At 40.4% G+C, this 20519-nt stretch overlaps 1 protein-coding gene and 1 non-coding gene across 2 annotated transcripts in view; one reads left to right on the top strand and one right to left on the bottom strand.

Moving 5' to 3' along the window:
- The window catches only part of IRS1 (insulin receptor substrate 1), a 60251-nt gene that overhangs the window by 19159 nt on the left and 20573 nt on the right, over positions 1-20519 (bottom strand). The window lies entirely within an intron of this gene.
- TRNAA-GGC lies at positions 4792-4863 on the top strand. The gene has a single exon. It is a non-coding gene; the product is annotated as a tRNA-Ala (tRNA).

Raw genomic sequence — 20519 nt, forward strand, 5'->3', positions numbered from 1 at the left:
ATCATGACTGAAAGGTATCAAAATTTTAAGAAGACTTAAAAATAAGCACAAAAGGATAGTCAGTGTGTGCTAATAACTTCCATTCGGGTCAACAGACAGTATCCAACTGGTCCCAACGTCTAGAGGAAGGCAAACAGCCCCCCAAGTCAAGAGCATGCTCTTCAGTCTGATTTATTAGGAAGTCAGTGACAAGACTTCAATTTCCCATCAGTGAAGTCTCCCAGGATGACAAAGGCCTTCGCTGTTAGACGGCAATTTCATTCACTGGGCTGGACTCTGTGCTGTGACCTGGTGGTACGAGTATACTGGTCTGGAAGAGAAGCCAGGGCAAGACAAGCATAGATTTCTAAAGACTTTGGGAAACAGTAGGAAAATGAAGAGGTGGCCAGAGATACTCCCCTTCAAAAGCTAATTCCAAAACCACTGCTGGGCAGTGCAATTCACATGCCGTGCAATTCACGAGTTACTACCCTAACCAGTGGGGACAGGGCTCTGGGATACGACAGGAAGGGACACTTCCTGCAAGGCACTCACTGCTGGGCCATGTGGCCACCGCACTGTGGTAAGACCCTGGCTCCCCCAGTGCCACTTTCTGGGACTCAGGCACTTGATCAACCTTAACGAGCAGCAGTTCCTGGTAAAATGGCATTAAGAGTGCCTAACTCATTGGTTTGTTCTGAGGATTAAATGAGACGGTGACTATAAAACACGAGGCCCAGACCCTGACAACTGAGCCAAGGTCGAACAATTCCTTCATTCGATCCAGTAGCGAAGCCACCAGAAAGCACGTGGGAGGGGGACAGCAGAAAGAGGAACGAAAGGGGAAGGAAGGTCCTTGACACTGAGGCTCTCTGCGCTTGGCAATACCGCAGACATGTCTGCAGAGAGGAGCACCTCAAAAAAGGCTGTCAAGGAAACCCCAGCAGTCACACTCACCGCATGAAACCACTGGTCTCAAATTAGGGATGCTGCCCAAGTTACAGCTGTTCTAACACTGGGTGCAAAAGGGCTTCCCGTTTTGCTTTATAATTCTAAAAGTTGATCTGTTATGAAAATGGATTGTCCTTCGCAATTATAAAGCACCTCTAACTTTTGTAACCTGAATTTTCGTACTTCACTAGCTGCAAGGAAAAATTATACCCAGGCTTGGTAGACTCACACCAGATCCACGTGTGCTGTGAAGTTTAATTTTCTGAGACTGTGACAAAAACTTTCATTTGATTAATATCCTTTACCCAATAGTTCTTGAGGTTTCTCACCTGCAGCTCTCTACTTGATTTATCAGTGTTTTATACACAGTTGGCACTCAATAAATAACTGTACAGTCTAAAAAAGTATCTACAGAAAAATCATACATGCACATAGATTCTAAGGTCCGTAAGACTTGATTAAGGGTAATTTCAGCCAAAGAAAAATGGGCTCAAGTTTTTGTGAGGTTCCCCTCACAGAAAGTTATCCCCTTTTGATAAATATATGTGAAAAAAACCCACAATTTTTTAATGCTGCAAATTAAATATCATGACTAAGAAAATAAAGATATTTTAATATTGATTATGATTCTTTTCAAATGATACTTGTATTCTCCCTCCCTCCCCAAATATTTCAGTAAACCATTCTAGGCGTGAGGGTAGGGTGTGTAAACTTACCCAACCTACTAACACAGCCTAGTAATTTAGTCTCCATCAAAAACACAGCCAACATCTGCTCTCTGTTCTAATATGCACTATTTCATTTAATCCTTACGGCCATCTTGAGATTGTATTACTACCCCTGTTTTAAAGATGAGGAAACTGAGGTTCAGAAAGGATGAGTGAATTCCTCCAGATCTCAGAGCTAGTAAGAGGGGCAATTGGGATTCAAAAACCAAGCTCTTGACCACAAATGTACAGATAGTGCTATAAAAAGCATGGGTGGCAGTGTTGTCAAACCTCTCATCACAGAGTCCACTGGAACGTACAAAGTTATTTTTATAAAAGGAAGCAGGGTGAGCTTTGTGTCTATGGAGGGTAATGAGAAATTACATAGCGAAATGCCGTTCTGATAAAGCCAAATGAAGTCAGCTAAAACGACACTTCACATAGCAGGCACCTGGCTATCAGGAATGCCTTCGCTTCTGGAAAAGAGTCTGCAAATGAGACTGCCATCATAAAAGCACACTCTTCTCCCTTAATCTGTGCCCTCCTGTAAAAACACTAAATATGAAATCTCTCATCCTTTGAAGAGTCTAGACAGTGGGAGACGCAAGCAACTGGGTGTGACTAATAGATTCTGACAAACACGCACGCACAGCCCTCAGGTAAAGAGCGGGGCCGGGCATTTATTGGCCCCATAAAATAGAAACCCTCTTCACTCGGGGACCACAGCTCTTCTGGCCCCGTGCTTGCAGCACGAGATCTAGTAGACTGGGGGCTATATTTATCTGTCGACTTTTCCTTCAGTCCTTCCATCCTTTATTTAGCAAGCCAAAATGAAAACCAGAAAAAGCATACTCACAGGGCCAAAAGCTATAAGCTGTAATAGGTAAGGAGACGTCCTTCGGCATCAGAAGCCACGAAAGAACAGAGGATTAAAAAGTAAATCATAAACAGCTGCATCTCCCCTCCCAACTGTTTACATTCTCAGACATCCACTTTTTAAAAATACTCCTTATGTGGATCAAAACACACTGTGCTTTGAGAAAGGGGAAAACAATGACGTTAGCTTTCAGATATGACACCGTTTACATATCAACAGAGCTGAGCTGATGCCCATTACTCCGGCTGGTGATAACCGATCTGAAAGGAACAAAAGGAAAGCTGTAATTGTGCTGATTAACTGTCTACAGAAAACTCTCTAAAATCTGTATGTCACCGTTAAAATGTTATACAGCTCAAGTGTTATGTTCCCCATGGTACATACGGTACAGGACACGACTGGTTCAACAAGTCAAAATAATCCACAACTATACATAAAATAGATAAGCAACAAGTTCATGCTGTGTAGCACAGGGAACCACATTCAATATCCTGTAGTGACCTATGGTAAAAAAAGAATATGAAAATGAATATATGTATGTTCCTATATGACTGAAGTGTTGTGCTATACACCAGAAATGGACACAACATTGTAAACTGACTATACTTCAATAAAAATTTAAAAAAAAATAACCCAAAACAATCCAAATAGCTTTTTCAAGTTGAACTTGGTGGGGGGGGGTGCAAGGCTTGGATGACACTGGATGCAATTATTGGGGTTCTCTGGCCCTTCAACCCCTACTCCCCTCCCTCCTCCTCCCAACTTTCCTATTTTCCTTTCCCTTAATCCCTTGTCCCTGTCGCTTGGTGCCACCCACAAATGCTTGTCAGCATTGCTGTTGATACTCAGGCTTAGAAAACCGAGCAGCCCCAGACCCAATGACCATTTTTTAAATTCTTGCCTCCAAGTATTAAAACACTAATGCAACACTGAACAAACCCTACAAGTGTGGATCGCCCGCTCCCAACATCTCGCATGAACATAGAAGAGGAGCAGGGAGGAGTTTAATCTCTAAAATTCTAGTTTGTTACATTTTCAAGACGTCAGCAGTTGGCACAAAGTCTTTAAAACACAACATCCACTCACGGACCTCACGCATTTGTTTTCAATTGTCCGGATCAAGAGAAAGACTTCATTCTCAAACATTTCAGCTTTAACTTCACGCAAGCCCATTTCCATCAGGAGCGCCCAATTAATATCAGTGGTAAGAGAGCCAGTCAATTCAGGCAGATGAAAGATTTGGCTGCCCTGAGCTATCATTAAGAAGTCATTTATCCCATACCCACGTGTCTGAGGTACAAGCCAAGGTGAGTCACCAACTTCATCCCACTGAGAAAGTTCTGATGTTAAAATCTGGCATCGATGATCTCATTGAAATCAAAACATATGCTCCGCTGAAGGTGGTGAAACCGTCCTGGAAAGGCAGCCCCTGTCAGTGCAATCACTGTTTCCCCAAAGTTACCAAGCACTGTTTGTAAACATTAACCCTATAACTAGGTCAATGTCTTAATATCCAAAAAGGTGGCTCTAAGTGTTACACACCCAAAGGCTTAATGATGAATAAACAGGAACAATATGTTTTACCGTTAGAATGTAAGTAGGAAAGATAGTTCTGAAATCAGATGACTTACTGAGCAATTATATCCTTATCAATGCATTACAACAGCAATGTGAATGCAGGCTCAATGATCCAAACCACAACTGGAATAGAATTACAGGGCAGCACCGAACTGTCTCCTTTAAGACATGAATGGGTCCTCTCCTTAACAGCCTTCCGAGAAGGCAGCCGCGTGCAGCCAGAGAGGTCTAGACACTTATGCGCTTGCACTCAGTGATGAAAGGCAGATGTACAAAGTAAAAATTTGAGTATTTATAAAGTACTGCAATGAATGGGTCAGGGCAATGACTCCAAGTCATACAACATCTGGGGGAACCTACAATACACAGAGTAAGAGGGAGTAGCAGAGGATGGTGCATGTCCCTTCTGCAGACCCTGGCCTGGGCGTGCAATAAGCACGCAGTTCCAAAACGTGTTCCATAGAACGAGAGCTCCACGAGAAAGAAGGTTCTACGGCCAGCGACATTTAGACAGTATCTCCCTTTTACATAGAGCCGTCACATTTTGTTTAACCACGTGTTTCCTAAACTTCTGATCAGAAACTATGTAGATTTTATTTCACACTAACAACTCTAACATCCTGTGAAACACACTTTGGAAAAGACTGCCAAAAGCGTTTTCCGCTGAACTTTGCCATTCTGAAAGCATTCTGACGGAGGGAGGAGGTAGCTCAGTGGTAGAGCGTGTGCTTGGCATGCATGAGGTCCTGGGTTCAATTCCCAGCATCCCCACTTAAAAAAAAAGTATTCTGATAAAATATTAGACAAAATAATATACAGACATAAACAAAAGAAATGTATTTTGGATGGAAAAGTTGATAAAAATTGAGCACAAAAAATATACTTTGAGAATACCACATTTGTTTTTTATTCCTAAATTCCCAGCATGATTTGTAGTCAATAGGATATTAATGCTTCAATAATTTACAATTTGGCATACGATACGTTGAAACTATGGTTTGCCACTTTGATTTTGAAAGAAAATGAATATATAGAAAGCGAGAAAATGAACTGAAGAATGCAGAGAGCAAACTTCCTTCCCTAATTATTCATAGACTCAGTCTGAGTTCAGAAAACCATCCTTCAGTTTTCAGGGCTCACGTATGAAACATGTTTTATTTTTCCCTTCATGGCATTGATGGATGTATGTCATATAAATGAAATGGTTTATTACTGCACAAATAATTTAAAGTAATACTTGAAAAAATGCAGACAAAGTAAAAATATTTTACATTACTAGAAAAACCAACTGTCTCTACCACTATGACCAAACACATATGATGAGTACTTTCAAAATTATAAAAAACATCATAAATGAAAATGCCACACTTTTTTTCAAAATATTACACAGACTATTGTATTATTTTTAGCCTAAATATTTTCTCAATACATTGTTGTATATATTGGGAAAATGTGAAGTTTGAATGTCTAAATGTGAATATTTAGACTTGGGTAGAATTTTACCTTACAGGGTTAAACACTGACAAAATATAGAAAAAATTAAAATGAATCAAGACTATTATTTTCATTTCCTTCTTGGTTTCCAAAGGGCTGTGATGATATACATTTTTTTCTAAGATATTTTTATGTGTATAAATTATATACTGTCAGAAATATGGAAAGGAAACATAAAGAGTGTCCTGTTTTAAAGAAAGCAAGTGGGAAAAAAAAAAAACGGTGGCTGGGAAGGGGAACTTAAATAATCAGATGCAAATGGTAACTACCCCACAATTAGTCACAAGGACATAGTCCAATTTAAGATTCCTAAAATGTCCAAGGAAATAGAAATCTAGAAATTCTACAGATAGATACAGGGATTGTCTTGAAGACATTTTTGTAAATTCCTTTAACAAAGATGGTCAGGGCACATTACAAAGTATTTCATCCAGTAATTGTGGAATAAGAAAGGTTGTGCAATTGTACCTTCACTTCTGTGTGCCTAGAAGATGACTCACAGAGGCCCAATGGGGGATAATGAAAAAATAAGCCCTAATATCCCAAACTGCCTGTTTCAGGGGGAAAAAAAATATTACCCAAGGCTCAAAGCACAAATAAAAGTCACAAATAGCAAGTAGCATTTATTAGGCACCCATGTGGTTCTGAAAGCCAAATCCAAATGCTTATGTACAAACACAAGATAAAGTTGCTGTATTTTTCACAGTGCGATGCTGGTGAATGGAAAGGTTCTTTCCACAAAGCAAAACACCTTGTCCAAAGAAAACTTTGATGGAGGTCTGGAACAAATGAACTTCTAAACATGGTACCTGCGTCTAATAAAGGGGCAAGTAAGTACTGCGTTCTCGAGTCTGAAGTTACAGAGGTTTTGACATTGCCAGCAAACGACATGAACCATTAACCACCAAGCAGCAGCTGAAGCGAGTCACATTCCAAAGCCCTGTAGCATTTCCTATAATATAGTAAAATGTTGATGGGCAGGGAAATTTATTGCCTTCACTTGAGGCTGAATGAAGATCACGTGAGCAAAGAGCTACTACGATCAAAGCAGACATTTTCCAATGTATTGAAAAGGTGAATGAAAAACAACATAGAAACTTATTTTTTTTCAAAATTCATACAAAGGCAAATACCGTTTTTAATATAATTTAAAACATGCCACTCTCTTTACACTAGAGAAAACTCAAGAGAGTCAAAAGTCACAATAAAATGTAAATGTGCCATGAATCACGAAGCCATGAAAATACATCGAAATGTTTTGTCTCCTAAAACTCTGTTAGAACATGTTACACAGGCTTAGATGAGAAAGAAATGTCACTGGCAGAATAAGCCCATCCTCCAGACAAAAGTCTTTTAATTTATGTGCATAAATTACATTCGAGGTTGATTTTGTTTTGGTTATTTGTTTTCTTGGCATTGTTTTTTGTTTGTTTGTTTGTTTTTTTGATTGTCTTTTGCCCTAAGACAAGATTAAAAGTTAATTTTAAAACCAAGATTCAGTACGTGGCCATACTAAAAGGTTGCCTGAAATATGATTTCAACAGAAGGTAGCATTAAGAATCTCTCTATTCCTTGGAGTGAGCACAAATACCCAATTCGTGTTTATAAAATGTCAGTAGAAGAGGATCTCAGAGAATAGCAAATGTCACGGTGTCCGGTCCACACTTCCCTCCAAAGTTAAGCAGTCACACTTTTTTTTCCCCTCTTAATCTGCTGTGGCTCCATTAGTAAGCCCCTAAAAATGTAACCTGGCATTTACACTCCTGTCCATCTGGAATGCCTCTACGTCAGAGGAAAACCCTCACCCTCTGTGAAAGATGAACAGGCACACAGCTGGTCGAGATCTGGGCACTGAGGAAGGAACCGGCTGACGGGTGTGCACACACATGGCTCAATGCTTAATCCCTCCTGCACCCTCTTCGTCCCACTTCTGGATGAAGCTAGCAAGGAAATGAGCTGTTTTTTTAACAACTGAGTTCGGTACTATGATCAGATACCAAACAAGTCCTTGTGGAAAAGCTATTGCAAGAACAAAGCTCGCAAACTCGCCATCGAAGCTGTCTGGAGTCCAGGGTGCTGTCTTTTACCGTCACTAGAAGCCTTGGAAGCACATGTGCACAAGGCTCAGGCCAGTCTTGTGAAAGGAGCATTGTGAAATCTAACCCTGCAACCCTGCCCCGTCCGAGCAGCAGCAGACTCACATGTGCGCCTTTCGGCGGAGATGCGGGAATCGCTGAGGTTTTCCACGCCGCTTCCATGAAAACCAATACGTGCAGGTTTCACTGCTGGCTTGAGCAGTAAAGCTAAACTTAGAAATCGAGCTGGGTTCTCTATCAAGCTACACCGCCTAACTAGCTGTGGGCAGGAATGTGAACATACAGACAGTTCCAGTTCTTAACTGTTGGTTTTAATGAGCAAAAAGCAGGGCAATAAAATCCAACTCTCCAGATAATTTAACTACAACAACATAATTGCTTTGAAATGCCTTGGGTGTTAAATTTGACTTTCGTTAAAACTGAGGTTTTGACGGTACAACCACAGGGGGCGCTATTTACACCATCATCTGTGTGAAACCGTCCCAAGGAGATGTGCCTTCCGCAGCCCAGGTGGTTGTGGGTTTTATTAAGTCCAAGCCAGTTTCCAAAAGCCATACCAGAAAAAGCTGGAAATTATCCATTTTATCTTTGATACTTCCTATGGAATTCTTCCCAGCCACCTTCTCCACACTAGTCAACCATTATTTCCAGTGACAAAGTTTTGCTTCTTATCAAAACTTATACTTAATAAAGGCCAGTTGAGGTTTCACAGTGCTTCCATCTTCCTACAAAGAATTCTAAATTGCAGACGATAAGGTTCTAAAATTTGAACAGAACTAAGATTTTATAGGGACTTCAATAAATCTGAAATTCTCCAAATCCATAGAATCTGCCCAAGGAAGAGGTGTTCGACCGCACTAGTTAAGCCCCAAATTGTGAGTCTTGAAACTTAAATGAATGTTTCATTAATGTAATTTGGAAATTATGACAGCCATTAGCATGGTTATGGATAACAGAGGTTGCCAAGTGACACTGCTTTTCATCATAAACTATAGGAATATTAAAGTTCCCCAGTTTTTAGCAAAGCCCACCTGGTTATTGGCTTGCTCGGGCCCTTCATTCTGATCTTCAGAAAAGCATGTACGAGGGCAAAAATGACTAATCTATACAAAGGGCTGACCTGTACATCGACGCAATCCTTGCTTACTACAGAAGCCCTCTAAATACAGATCGGAAGGCTCCCTAAGGCTCACTTTCTTCTAACAACTGGCAATCATTATCTTCCAGAACAACATAGATTTGAATTTTGTTTCATTTATTAATATAGCAAAGTTTTTAAAAACCTTGTTCCTAATGAACAGAACGCACTATCACCATTTGAATGTGGCATCCTGACTTAGAATCAATGCCCCCAAATTACATATGTCATATTGTACTAACCATTAAAAACACATAACTCATGCCTGCTGTGACAAAACCATCTAAAATGCCATGAGACCATAGAAAAGTTAAAAAAAGATAAAGAGCAAAAACAAGATCACAGTATCAGTTGCGCCTACCAGGTCTGCCTATAATCTCTCTTGCGACAACTCAACTGCTGTTACAGCTGGAAAGTGGCCAGGATAATGACCCATAAGAAATAGGTGTAGCTGCGCCTCCAAAAACCTACAGAAACAGGTGATGGCCGGATTTTGGCCTGTAAGGCTAACTTGTCGACTCCCTGTAAAGTCCAGAAAACCACATATTTCACTGTAAATCAGAAGGAATACACACAAGACGGGCTGCACACAGAAACCAAATCAGGTCATGGAAACAACCCTACAAACAGAAAACACCGTTCTAAGGAATCAGGCGAGGAAAACAGCTAACAAGTGGTCTGCCCAAGTATAAACAGGCATTTGTTATTCTGAACGGAGTATCATTGAAGGCCACTTTGATCACCAAGAAGAGAAGAGGACTGACTTCAGAACATTCTGTGTCATTCTCTTCCTTTAAAGGCTTTTACAGTAGAGAAGGCACAGTAATTTCCTGAATGGGAAGATAAGAGGAGGAAAGAGTACTTTCAAAGGCCAGGAAGGGAGATTCTGAGTGTGAGGAATACCAGACCTGCGGCGACCGCATGGTGGACGGCCTTACACTGGACGGTCTTGTTAGCTTCAAATCCACCATTCTCTCAACATTTCCCATACGTCCTATTTTGGGTTCCTTTTTATTCAAATTACTACATTTTGGGGATTTTTCTTTTTATACCATGTTGTGGGTTCTTCAGTCCTAGAATTATGCAAGATCCTGAGAGTCCTGTATCAAGGCTCCCAGGGAAGGCGGCTACGATGCCCTTCTACAACAAAAATATTACAAACAAAACCCACAAACAGTGCCACAGACGCCACATCTCAGGTCCTGGTGGTGACCCATCTTGGAATGCCAACATGACAGTGCAATGAGCAACTCAGCATGAATTTCAAGGGTAGTTTTTAAAAGATGCCATCTGCTTTCCAAAAGCCAAACAGCAGCAGAAATAGCTCTCCTCTCCAGCACCAGCAGCCCAAAACATTAGCTCACAGTGCATCTGACTTCCCACGGCCAAGGTATCCATACTTCTGTGGTTTTTCTCTCTTGGTTTCTATAACTTTTATTCCACCTGGAATTATTCATCACCCTCACAATAATTCCAAATCAACTTTAAATGCCATCAAAAAAGGCCGTACATAAATCCCCCATTCACATAAACGTTGACTTCTGAACTGAATTTCTCTCCAGCAACTCCCAAGCTGCTCTTTTCTTCATTGTCAATACCAACAATGAGCCTCAGGGTACTAATATATCCTACTTAATGTGATAATCTATGGACCAGTCACTAAGTAGTCAGGGCTTCAAAACGCGTTTGTATCAATTTTATATGGGAAATGAACTCCAAATACTAATACTAGACTGAAAATCCCTGCACATAACTCCAGTTCACGCCAAAAGCTGAAAGATGGAGCCTGGACAACCTTTAACAGCACACGATCCAGTATCATTTCTATTCCATCTAAAAATAGGTTTTATGATTTCTCCCCATCCCATATTTTCTAAGGAATATTTTGCTTTTGCTTTTACTGCACTAATCAAAGAGTGTGTTCCTTTGACAATAACAAGGGATCAGTAAAGGACTGTGATCAAGAATCAGATTTGAAAATACGGATTTTTTTAAATTGCTATGCAAAGTACTCCATCCACCTGACACGGGAAGATCAGTAAAAAGAGAGAGAATGAATGAGGATGATGCTTTGAATCCAGAAAAGGAGCTGAGGCAGGCATGCAGTGGCAGTCACAGCGTCCCCTCTGGACCAGGATGATGTACCATTTGTCTTGGTGTCACACCGGTCAAGGTTGAGTGCTCATCTATCTACCGTGTGAGCAGATCAGAAACAGACCAGCCGCCTAACTGGTTTTCCTACAAGAAAATGTACCAATGAAGTGTTGCCTAAAATCTGAAAAATACAGCAAACTAGTAATAGAACAAAAAAGCAGCAGACTCACAGATACAGAGAACAAGCCAGTGGTTACCGTGGGGAGAGGGAAGGGAGGTGAGCGATACAGGGGAAGGGAATGTAAGAGGTACAAGCTCTTCAGTAGAAAATAAGCTACCAGGATATATTGTACAATGTGAGGATGAAAGCCAATATTTTATAATAACTATAAACGGAGTATAACCTTTAAAAATTGAGTCACTATACTGTTACATATACTTGGAACGTATGCTATTGTACATCAGCTCTACTTCAACAATTAGTAAAATAAATAAAAATAAAGACTAACAGTGCACTATCACACTGACATGGTGGTTAGAGAGACACCATCAATATAGTACTCAGAACTCGATCGCACAAATTTTGTGTCTCAGTAGGTCTCTTCAAAGCTAAGAAAATCTGCTTCTATTTCCATTTCCCTCCTCAATTACATCCGTAAGTATCCCAGCCTCCCTCTATGGCTTGATCAATTCATATTCCTTTCTTAGAAAAAAAATCTGCTCAAACTCACCTCCCTCTGGAAACAAACGGTTGAGCTGACCTGGGAATTAGCCGTGTGATAATCCCTTTAAGATGTAAACGTGTATTGACTTAGCAAGTAGCAAGCTCTTCATGAATAGCTATTTGTTGTAGGACAGACTTCTTTGGAGGGTCCTCTTGATGCAGCTGTCTTCAGGATTAATCCATATCCAGCTCTAAGGGCCAGGAATAATTTTTACTGGGGCCCCCTGAGGAATCAACAACTTCCTGGTGTTTGTGACAAGGCTGGCAAGCACCACTGTTCCAATGAGCTCCTGAAGACAACGCATAAGCACTAATGGTCTTTCCAGCAAAACATCCCTAGAATTCTGCCATCTGCCTGCTCCACAACTGGCCTCACAGCACTGGGACAACAAGAAACTCTAGTTTCTACTTCGCAAAATTTAGGGAAACAACAGGAAAGGGCAGCCAATGATTGTCTTCCACCATATCCCTAAACGAAATATGCAGGATATCTTTATCAGCTGAACATAACTGGTACCAGAAAAAGGCCATTTTAAAAGTAAAATCGGGGCTTGGGTAGAGCTCAGTGGTAGAGTGCGTGTTTAGCATGCATGAGGTCCTGGGTTCAATCCCCAGTACCTCCATTAAAAGAAAAACAAAAATCAATTTAACACAGGGACCTGATTTTCATAGTTTAAAAAAAAAAAGGTGGGGGGAGTTGGATGGAATTGGGAGACTAGAATATTGTAAATATTGAAATTAAAATATATGGGAACAAGCTCTTTAACGTTACATTTAACAAAATGTAAGTCTTAGTTGCATCTGCTGGCAAGGTCTTGGAATGAACAGAGGATGATCAAGTGTTCAGTTTGGGGATTATTTTCCTTTCATGTTTCATCTTTGAATTCTCGTTTGGTTTTCACAGAACAATCATAAAAAGGATCATTTCTATAGAAATATTCAAAGGCTTTACCAGTTTCCCGCAAAGGTCCCTCTAATCCTGTATTTTTACCGTGTGTTTTAGAAGTACGGCATCTTTGATTTGCCTCAGCAACAGCTGACTCATCTCATTCTGCTAGATCCTGGTCATTGACTATATGTGAGTCTCAGCCATCCTTTAACATTACTTTCATTGACTTCATGAAATCCTGCACTTTTGTAAAATGCACATTTTCAGTGTTGACTAAAAGTGATGGAGGCGTAGTCCCTGGTATTACGAACAGCAAGGTGATAAGCAAGGAGACAGTCTGAAGGTGGTTAGTTCATTAGTGCACATTTTTATAGGTTCTGCTTCCCTACTAAATGCTTAAAATTGCAGGAGTTTAGATCATGACGATCACTCTTCCACCACCACCCTCCCATTTAGGGTTTCATCAACCCACCGCATGTCCCCATGAAACCACTAAGAGCCAGCTGTCCAGAGCAGCTCCAAACAAGAATGGTCACAGAATTAACACCTTAAAGCAAATGGCATATCAAAACATCCTTAAAAGTTAACTTGGCCAACATTTTCCAGGAAGTAGGTAAAATCCGGTTTGGAAAAAAAAAAAGCAATAAAAGTCAAAGCTAACTCACTCCACCTGAATGATGCCATATGTTTCCATTAGAGGTCTTTCATGTCACAGGAAGAATGCTATGCAATGCAGGTGTTGGGGCAGACTAGTATCTCGCAAACAGAAAGATTAAAGGATTTAAGTGAATTAATACTATACTTCCTGAAACATACAGACTTCCACTCAGTGCCAGTCAGTTGGCAGCCAAGTGTTATCAGCGAGTCTAAATTTGGATCTCATAACCTAAAAACCACTTACGATAAAAAGAGTTTTGAAATACATGCAAGTACTAGTAGGGTGACTATGTGAACAGGTCATGTTGGGTGACATGGATTCCAAAACAAAAATGACCAGATCAAGATATACAAAAAGTGGATTAAATTCTTTACAGTTAGAATGCTTGTTAGTGGCTTACACCAAGGATCCCACCCAAGAAGGAAGGGCCGTGGCCATTCTTTATAGAAGAACTGGGATCTGGCTTTGAAGAAACCAGAGTAGGCGTGTCTTGTAAGGAATGTGTCAACAATCATCAGGTGTGTGGCCAAGCAACCAGACCGGCCTGGAACTGAGACCAAGCTAAAGTCACCCAGTTTGGCCAATGGGCATCCCAGGGGATTGAGCAAAGAGCAATGTGACAAGACTAAAGAGGAAATCTCTTTAATGTACCCCTAAAATAGGCCTGGGTGATGCTGGGAATGAACGTAGGAAAATCTAGGTCACAGGTGGCTTTGGTTCATATGTAAGAGGTCCCAGCTGATTGCCTTAATTAACAGAACTCCACAGAGAACTCATGTCTCTCCAATATGAAGCGTGGTCTGCATGTTGGGTGGTCCTGGCACACATGGTAACCTCCTTAATGTGCTTCCGTCACCCTTAGAATGAATCCAAGTGACTCACCACTGCCTATCGAGCCCTCCAAGATCTTGTCCTAACTACGACTCCCGTCGCATCTCCCATCCCTTTCTCCGCTGCTCCAGAGGCACTGGAACGTGCCGGAATTGTTCCCACTGCAGGACTCTGTCTTCTCCTGCTCCTCCTGAGAACACTTCACCAGCAAGCGGATGGAGAACTTTCTCCTCCGCCTCATTCAGGTGTTTGCTCAAACACTGCCTCCTTTTCTGACTTCCCTTATCAAAAACAGCCCACCCCTCTCCTGTATCACTTTACGCTACTTAATTTTCTTTGTAGTGCTTACTCTCTGAAATTATATTACTTCCATTTACTTATCATTCATCTCTTCTACAAGAATAATATATACTCCATGAGGACAAAAACCTGTTACTCTGCCTGATTCACTAGAGAATCTCCGTTTTCCAAAAACATATCTGGTCACAGAGGAGGTACTCAACATGGAAGTATCTGCGGAATGAACGAATGGAGATATATTCGTTGCATTGATGCAAATACACTTTATGAAATAATAATGAACATAACAAGCAAATAATCGTTGATAAGATGAAAATAAACCAAACCACAACCAAAGGGCTAATCAAAGTCATAAGTGTTTTGTGCACTGCACAACATGCCAAGAGTTGATTGGCAAAACTGCCTTGAGCAATGCTCTGTATTTACTGACCTTAAAGTCCATTTGAAACCAGGTTCTGGCTGTTACCAACTTGGATGACCTCAGAAGTTCACTAAGATCTTGATTCTTCTTTAAAGTTATCAGAGCTGGCTGAGGCAGTGGATGGTTCCTTCTGTGACCCATTTTCCAACAACAACATGATAAGACTTGTTTGCGTAACAGGGCCACTCATATTTTATATATTTTATGTAACTCTATTCAATATATATCAATATTGTTTATGAAGCAGAAGAAACAATCAGAACCCAGAAATGAGTACTAGAATTCTGATTCAATGCTACCACCATCACCAAATCACTCTATGACCACAAGAATGCTCTTAAAGCATTGAAGACATGCCAAAGATTGCAATCAACTGTGCAGAGTCAGGAAAGAGTTATGAACAAACAGTGAAACTGAAGACAGCTAAGGACACTGGCCCTTGCCCAGCCAAGAATGGACACTGGCAATGCAGAACATGGACATTAAGATTACAACAGTTCAGGTTCACGTGGTCAGGGACTGACAAGGAAAAGCAGGCTGCCCAGAGTGTCTCCAGAAGTTCACACACTAGACCACAGGAAGGCAAGCCTCCCCATGGAAACACAGGGCCATTTCTGGGCCTGGCCTTCCAGCTGAGGAGTCCATGGATAGAAGACCTCCACACGCAGGACACATCATTTTAGGCTTCCTAAGAGTTTCATGGGAGGCTAGGGACCTAACTTCTATTTGAAAAGCAACAACTTATCAACCCATCATTATACCATCAAAGCAGTTAAAGAAAGTAATTCTTTTAGTGGCAACAGGGGAGAAAATAGGGAAGAACTCCCCTGGTCATTATCTGTAGCAAACTTTGCATCGATGGCTCCAGGAAAAACAGGTACATAAAAAAAAAAATCAGAAGCCAATGGAATAGAGTCTTCCAACGTTTCTGAATAAACTCGGGCCACCCTGACAATAAGCATACATTTATCTTAGTTAAGACATACCATCCATGATTGCCTTCTTATTATATGAGATATGCCCTTTCACGTTGTACAAAATACAGCATCATGGTTTCAAGTGCCTTCCTGTGTGAGCAGAGTAGGCACGGAAATACATTCCTCTCCCAGAAAGGAAACGGGAGGTTGGAAAGAAAGCATTTATAGAGTCCTGGTAGTCATAAATGCATTTTTAAAACTTTATGGTGAGGGTTGACTAAGTCACAGATACAGGCAGTTAATTACCGTTCATAAATTATTTCCAAGCAGTGCTAATAACCAAAAACACTCTACATATAAAAGAGGAAACTTCATGTAACAAGCAATCTTTCAAATCCTTTCATTATTCTCATAAATTACAACTTTTCCCTAACATATCTTTGAAAACTTTGAGTGCTTCTTGCCCAATAGAATTTTTTTTTAAATCCTCAAAAATAATAAATTAAAACTAAATGTGAGTGTGGTCTCTTTAGCTTCTTTGATAAATTTATGATTATATATTTTGCCCACACACTCCTCTATTCTGCTTGGTTTTTCCTAAGAGCACTCAGAACTATCTGAAATAAGTTTATTTATTACCTGCTTGTCCCATGGGAATATAAACTCCACGAGGGCAAAGACTAAGTCTTATTCCCAGCTGTATTCCTAGCATCCAAAGCAGCGCCTAGCATTATAAATATGTGAGAAACAAACAAACGAACAATTAAATCTCTAACACACACGCACACACATACACAGCTCACACACAAATGTGAGTATGTAACATAAATGTATGTAAATATAAACTAGACAAAGCATTATATACATGCACGTCTGTACGCAGGACAGCATGCAGGAAGTGCACCAAGCTGGAGATTACGCACCAGGAATCTCTGCTGACGCTACTGTAAACCAGCTGGGTCATCTTGAGCAAGTTACTTCGCCCCCTGGGTCCAAGTTTATTTATCTATACAATGAACATTTGAAGCTTTAAGGACACTTACAGCCCTAATATTTTCCTTAATAAATTCAAAAGACTCATACAAAGACTCATATAATCTACTCTGCCTAGAAAATAAAATAGCAAAATAACTAAAATTCTAACCTCTGGGTAATTACAAATCATGAACTCTAGTCATTGACTATTTACAAAAGGGTCATGCAATTTTACTCCTCCTCCAACTTACCCCTTGGTTCTCTCTCTCTCTCTCTCTTTTTTTTTTTTCTATTTTCTTTTTCCTTGACCGATGGAGCCAAATGCTCTGAAATAGTTTTGGAATACAAACGTGCCTGGTGAGCCCCTGAAAATATTGTTCTGGACAGCTGACTAATGCTGTGCATATGAGTATGGGAAAGGGCACCCTGCTGTAAACTCCTCTACAGCCGTGTGTACCCTACCGTCATTATCCTCCCCCTACACCTGTGACTTTGACCAACGCAAGTCAGGACCAAGAAGGAGCTCACACCTAAACATCTACATTCCCCCGTTTAAAAAAAAAAAAAAAAAGTAACCTTTAAAATCACAACACAGCCAACACTACCAAAGTCATTTTATCACAGCAAGAATAAAATAACACCCTTTTAGCTAGTTTTCACTCTCCAAAGCTTCCTTTCCTTAGGACAAGTAAATGGCACGATTTCGATTCTAGGACCAACCTTAAAGAGCTGATCTAGTTCCTTCACTAAGTAGGACTCATGCTTTCCTTTCCCCACCCCTTCAAGACAGCAGTCCCTTCTGCCCAGCACAGCACAGGACACCAGGTCTCTCCGGCAAACAGTGTGAGATGCAAGAATAGAGAGATTTATCAACAAGAAATTTGTGGACGAAAACATTCAGTGCTACCCAGTCATACTTTTATCTTCCATGCTTAGTAAATAATTAAATCCACAGGAACTATAAATGTACATTCCCATCTCCTTCTAAAATTTAATAAACACATTTCAGTCTTTAACCCTGATGGATACTTTCAGCTTATGAAATATTTTAGCCCAAGTGCAGAACTTTTTTTTTTTCCTATGCCAAGCTAATAAATGCAATCCAATTTCCTCGAATTTCACAGTGCAACACACCCATACTTCATGAGACAAACACCTGAACTGAAGCATCCAAGTCAATGCATCTTTTCAGGCACTCAGTCACAATACATTCGTCCAGCCAAAAAGTCAAGGAAGCTGACTGAATTTGAAAGATATTTTTAGTAAGGAAGGAACATAAACCAAAAGCACCCATGTGTTCTAAGGGTGAAAGGGGAGTGGTGGGATCTAAACTCAAACCACTGCCAACCTTAAGGCTTGGAAGGCAATTCATATTTCCCAAAGGCACTTTTCCTCGATCCTCGGAACAACACGGTCAGATTGGGGAAATATCGCTACGTCCAATTTTATGGACCAGAAAATTAGGTCAAAGAATGGTGGATCCCAGGAAGTGGCAGATTCAGGAATAAAATTCACCTCTCTTTTCTTGGCCATGCTGGTTCTATAATATCATTCGACCTTTCATGTATGACAGTCAACCTAGCCTTGCATTACAACAGATACAGAATCAATCCTACATGTGCACACGACACAAGAGATACAGCCAACGGAATGAGTGAACAGCCGTCCACAGAGCTTCTCTTGGCTGAGGAAATACTCGTGAGTGGTGGGAAATGAAAGCATCTTATCAAGACAGGAAAAACGATGCTGGTAAATTCTCCCCAGACCCCTCAACTCCCCATCCTTTTTTTTTTTTTTTTAATTTTTAATCCTCTTATAGAAGCTGATTACAAGAAAAGAAATCAGGAAAGCAGAAACGAAACCTAAAGCTTATCACACTGATAAGAATAGTTATACAGGAAGCAATAAATTACCACTGCTTCCTGTTTTAAGTATTCTTATCTGTAGGACACTGAAAAATTTTTTTTTTTTAAAACCACAGAACCTCACATTTAGGACAGTTCCCAAAATAGAATCTTCTGATCTTCAGCTGTCAGCTGAAGTTGTTTCATAAATAGCCCAGCATATGTACTCTGGAGGCTGGCTAACACTCTAAATGCAAATATAGTCCAGTCACACCAATTCCTCTTAGACTTGGGTGACAATTGAGAATGCGCAAAAGCCAGCAGCCCCAGAAATCCATGGATGATACCATGACTGTCCCTAGTCAAAGACCTGTGGAACTCCATTTGGTTATTTCTGGAAACTTTGAAACAAAAGCCATTAGCAGCTATAAATTCCTATTTTTAATGTATGGTTCGCACAAGCATGTAGGATTTATTTCAGGTCAGTTAATTTTTAAACAGGTTTAAAAACAGCTTTTAACCGGAGATTCATTTCAGTGAAAAGGTTGTATGTCAAGAGAGCCCTGGGTCCTGTATTTTAAACAACTTTTCCAGAAGCTTTCATAGTCAACAAGTACTGACAACAACAAAACTGATTATAAGGGAATGTGTTTGAAAATTACACATGTAATCCGAGGTTAAATACACACACACACACACACACACACACACACACACAGGTATAAAAGACGCCAAGCTATAAGCTTTATGATATAGTATGTCAAGAATTCTATCACCAGGATTACACAACAAGCTGAGGCCATTTCAGAGAGAAGAAGAAGAAGAAAAAAAATCAATGTCTGTGTTTAAAAGGGGAAAGAAAAAAAAAAAAAGGACTGTGTGGAATGGAACTTTGGAGCATAAATGACCTGGGACCCTATTTGTCTTTTGTGTCCTGGTATTTGAACAAAACATCTGTGCTTTTCCAGCCCTCTTATCACTTCTTCCTCTGATTAGCCCATCCCCCAGCACTCCGACCCCAGGTGGGTAAGAAGGGGGTCTGCCTTCGTCAGTGGGAGCCACCCTAGGAGGGAAGCCCTAAGGCTGATTTCACCTTGAATGGAGTAAATGCTCAAAAAAATTGTTAAGTGTTGAAAGACTCTGTATAAACATGCTTTTCAAGCCCCTTTTAGCCAATTGCTTAAGTAAGTGCCTTTTTCCAAGCCAATGTGATCAGCAGATTGACCTCAGTGTGGCCCCTTTAAGAGCCCAGGAACAATTCTGCAGTCAAGCAAGGAAAGCCCCGTCCCCTAGACAACAAACCCATACAGGGAAGAACCCTGAGGCTGCCCCTGTGAACCATGCTGTGCCCAGACCAGGCAGGAGTGCTGGATCAATCAGTTCCAGGTTCCCACTGGATGTCCAGAATTGATGATGACCAAGCTCACATGATATGGAGGAATTTAATTCCTTGAGACCTGGGAAACAATTATGGTAAGAAAAAAAAAATGGATTTTATCAATATCTACCATGAGGCCACATTATAAAATCACTTTTAAAGAGACTACCAGTAGGATTCAAATAACTGTTTAAAAAATCCAAATAGCTAGGTCCTTGAAGGAAGAAAGCTTAAGGAAGTTGTGATCACAGTGGCTCCAAGGTGATAGAAAAATCTAAAATGTTCTGCTTTCACTGAGCAAATAAACACTGACACAGAGCATACTAAAATGGGAAGAAGGTGGAGAAATCAGGAAGCAAATCTCTAACTGTACCCTGGAATGTTAGCCAATTCTGGGCAGGAAAGAGATACAGAATACTTTATACGTTTTGGAAAGAACTGCAAAATTGATTGAAAGTTTGAGAAATCAGAATGATGACTAAAATCTAATAATGGTTAATATTAAGGAAAAACTAAGATACATGCATCCCCAATGTTCACGGCAGCACTATTTACAATAGCCAAAACACGGACGCAACCTAAATTCCAACAACAGATGACTGGATAAAGAAGATGTGGTGAATGTATATATAGCGGAATACTACTCGGCCATAAAAAAGAATGAAATA

This window comes from Camelus ferus, chromosome 5 (genome assembly GCF_009834535.1).
Source record: "Camelus ferus isolate YT-003-E chromosome 5, BCGSAC_Cfer_1.0, whole genome shotgun sequence".
NCBI classification, from domain to species: Eukaryota; Metazoa; Chordata; class Mammalia; order Artiodactyla; family Camelidae; genus Camelus; species Camelus ferus.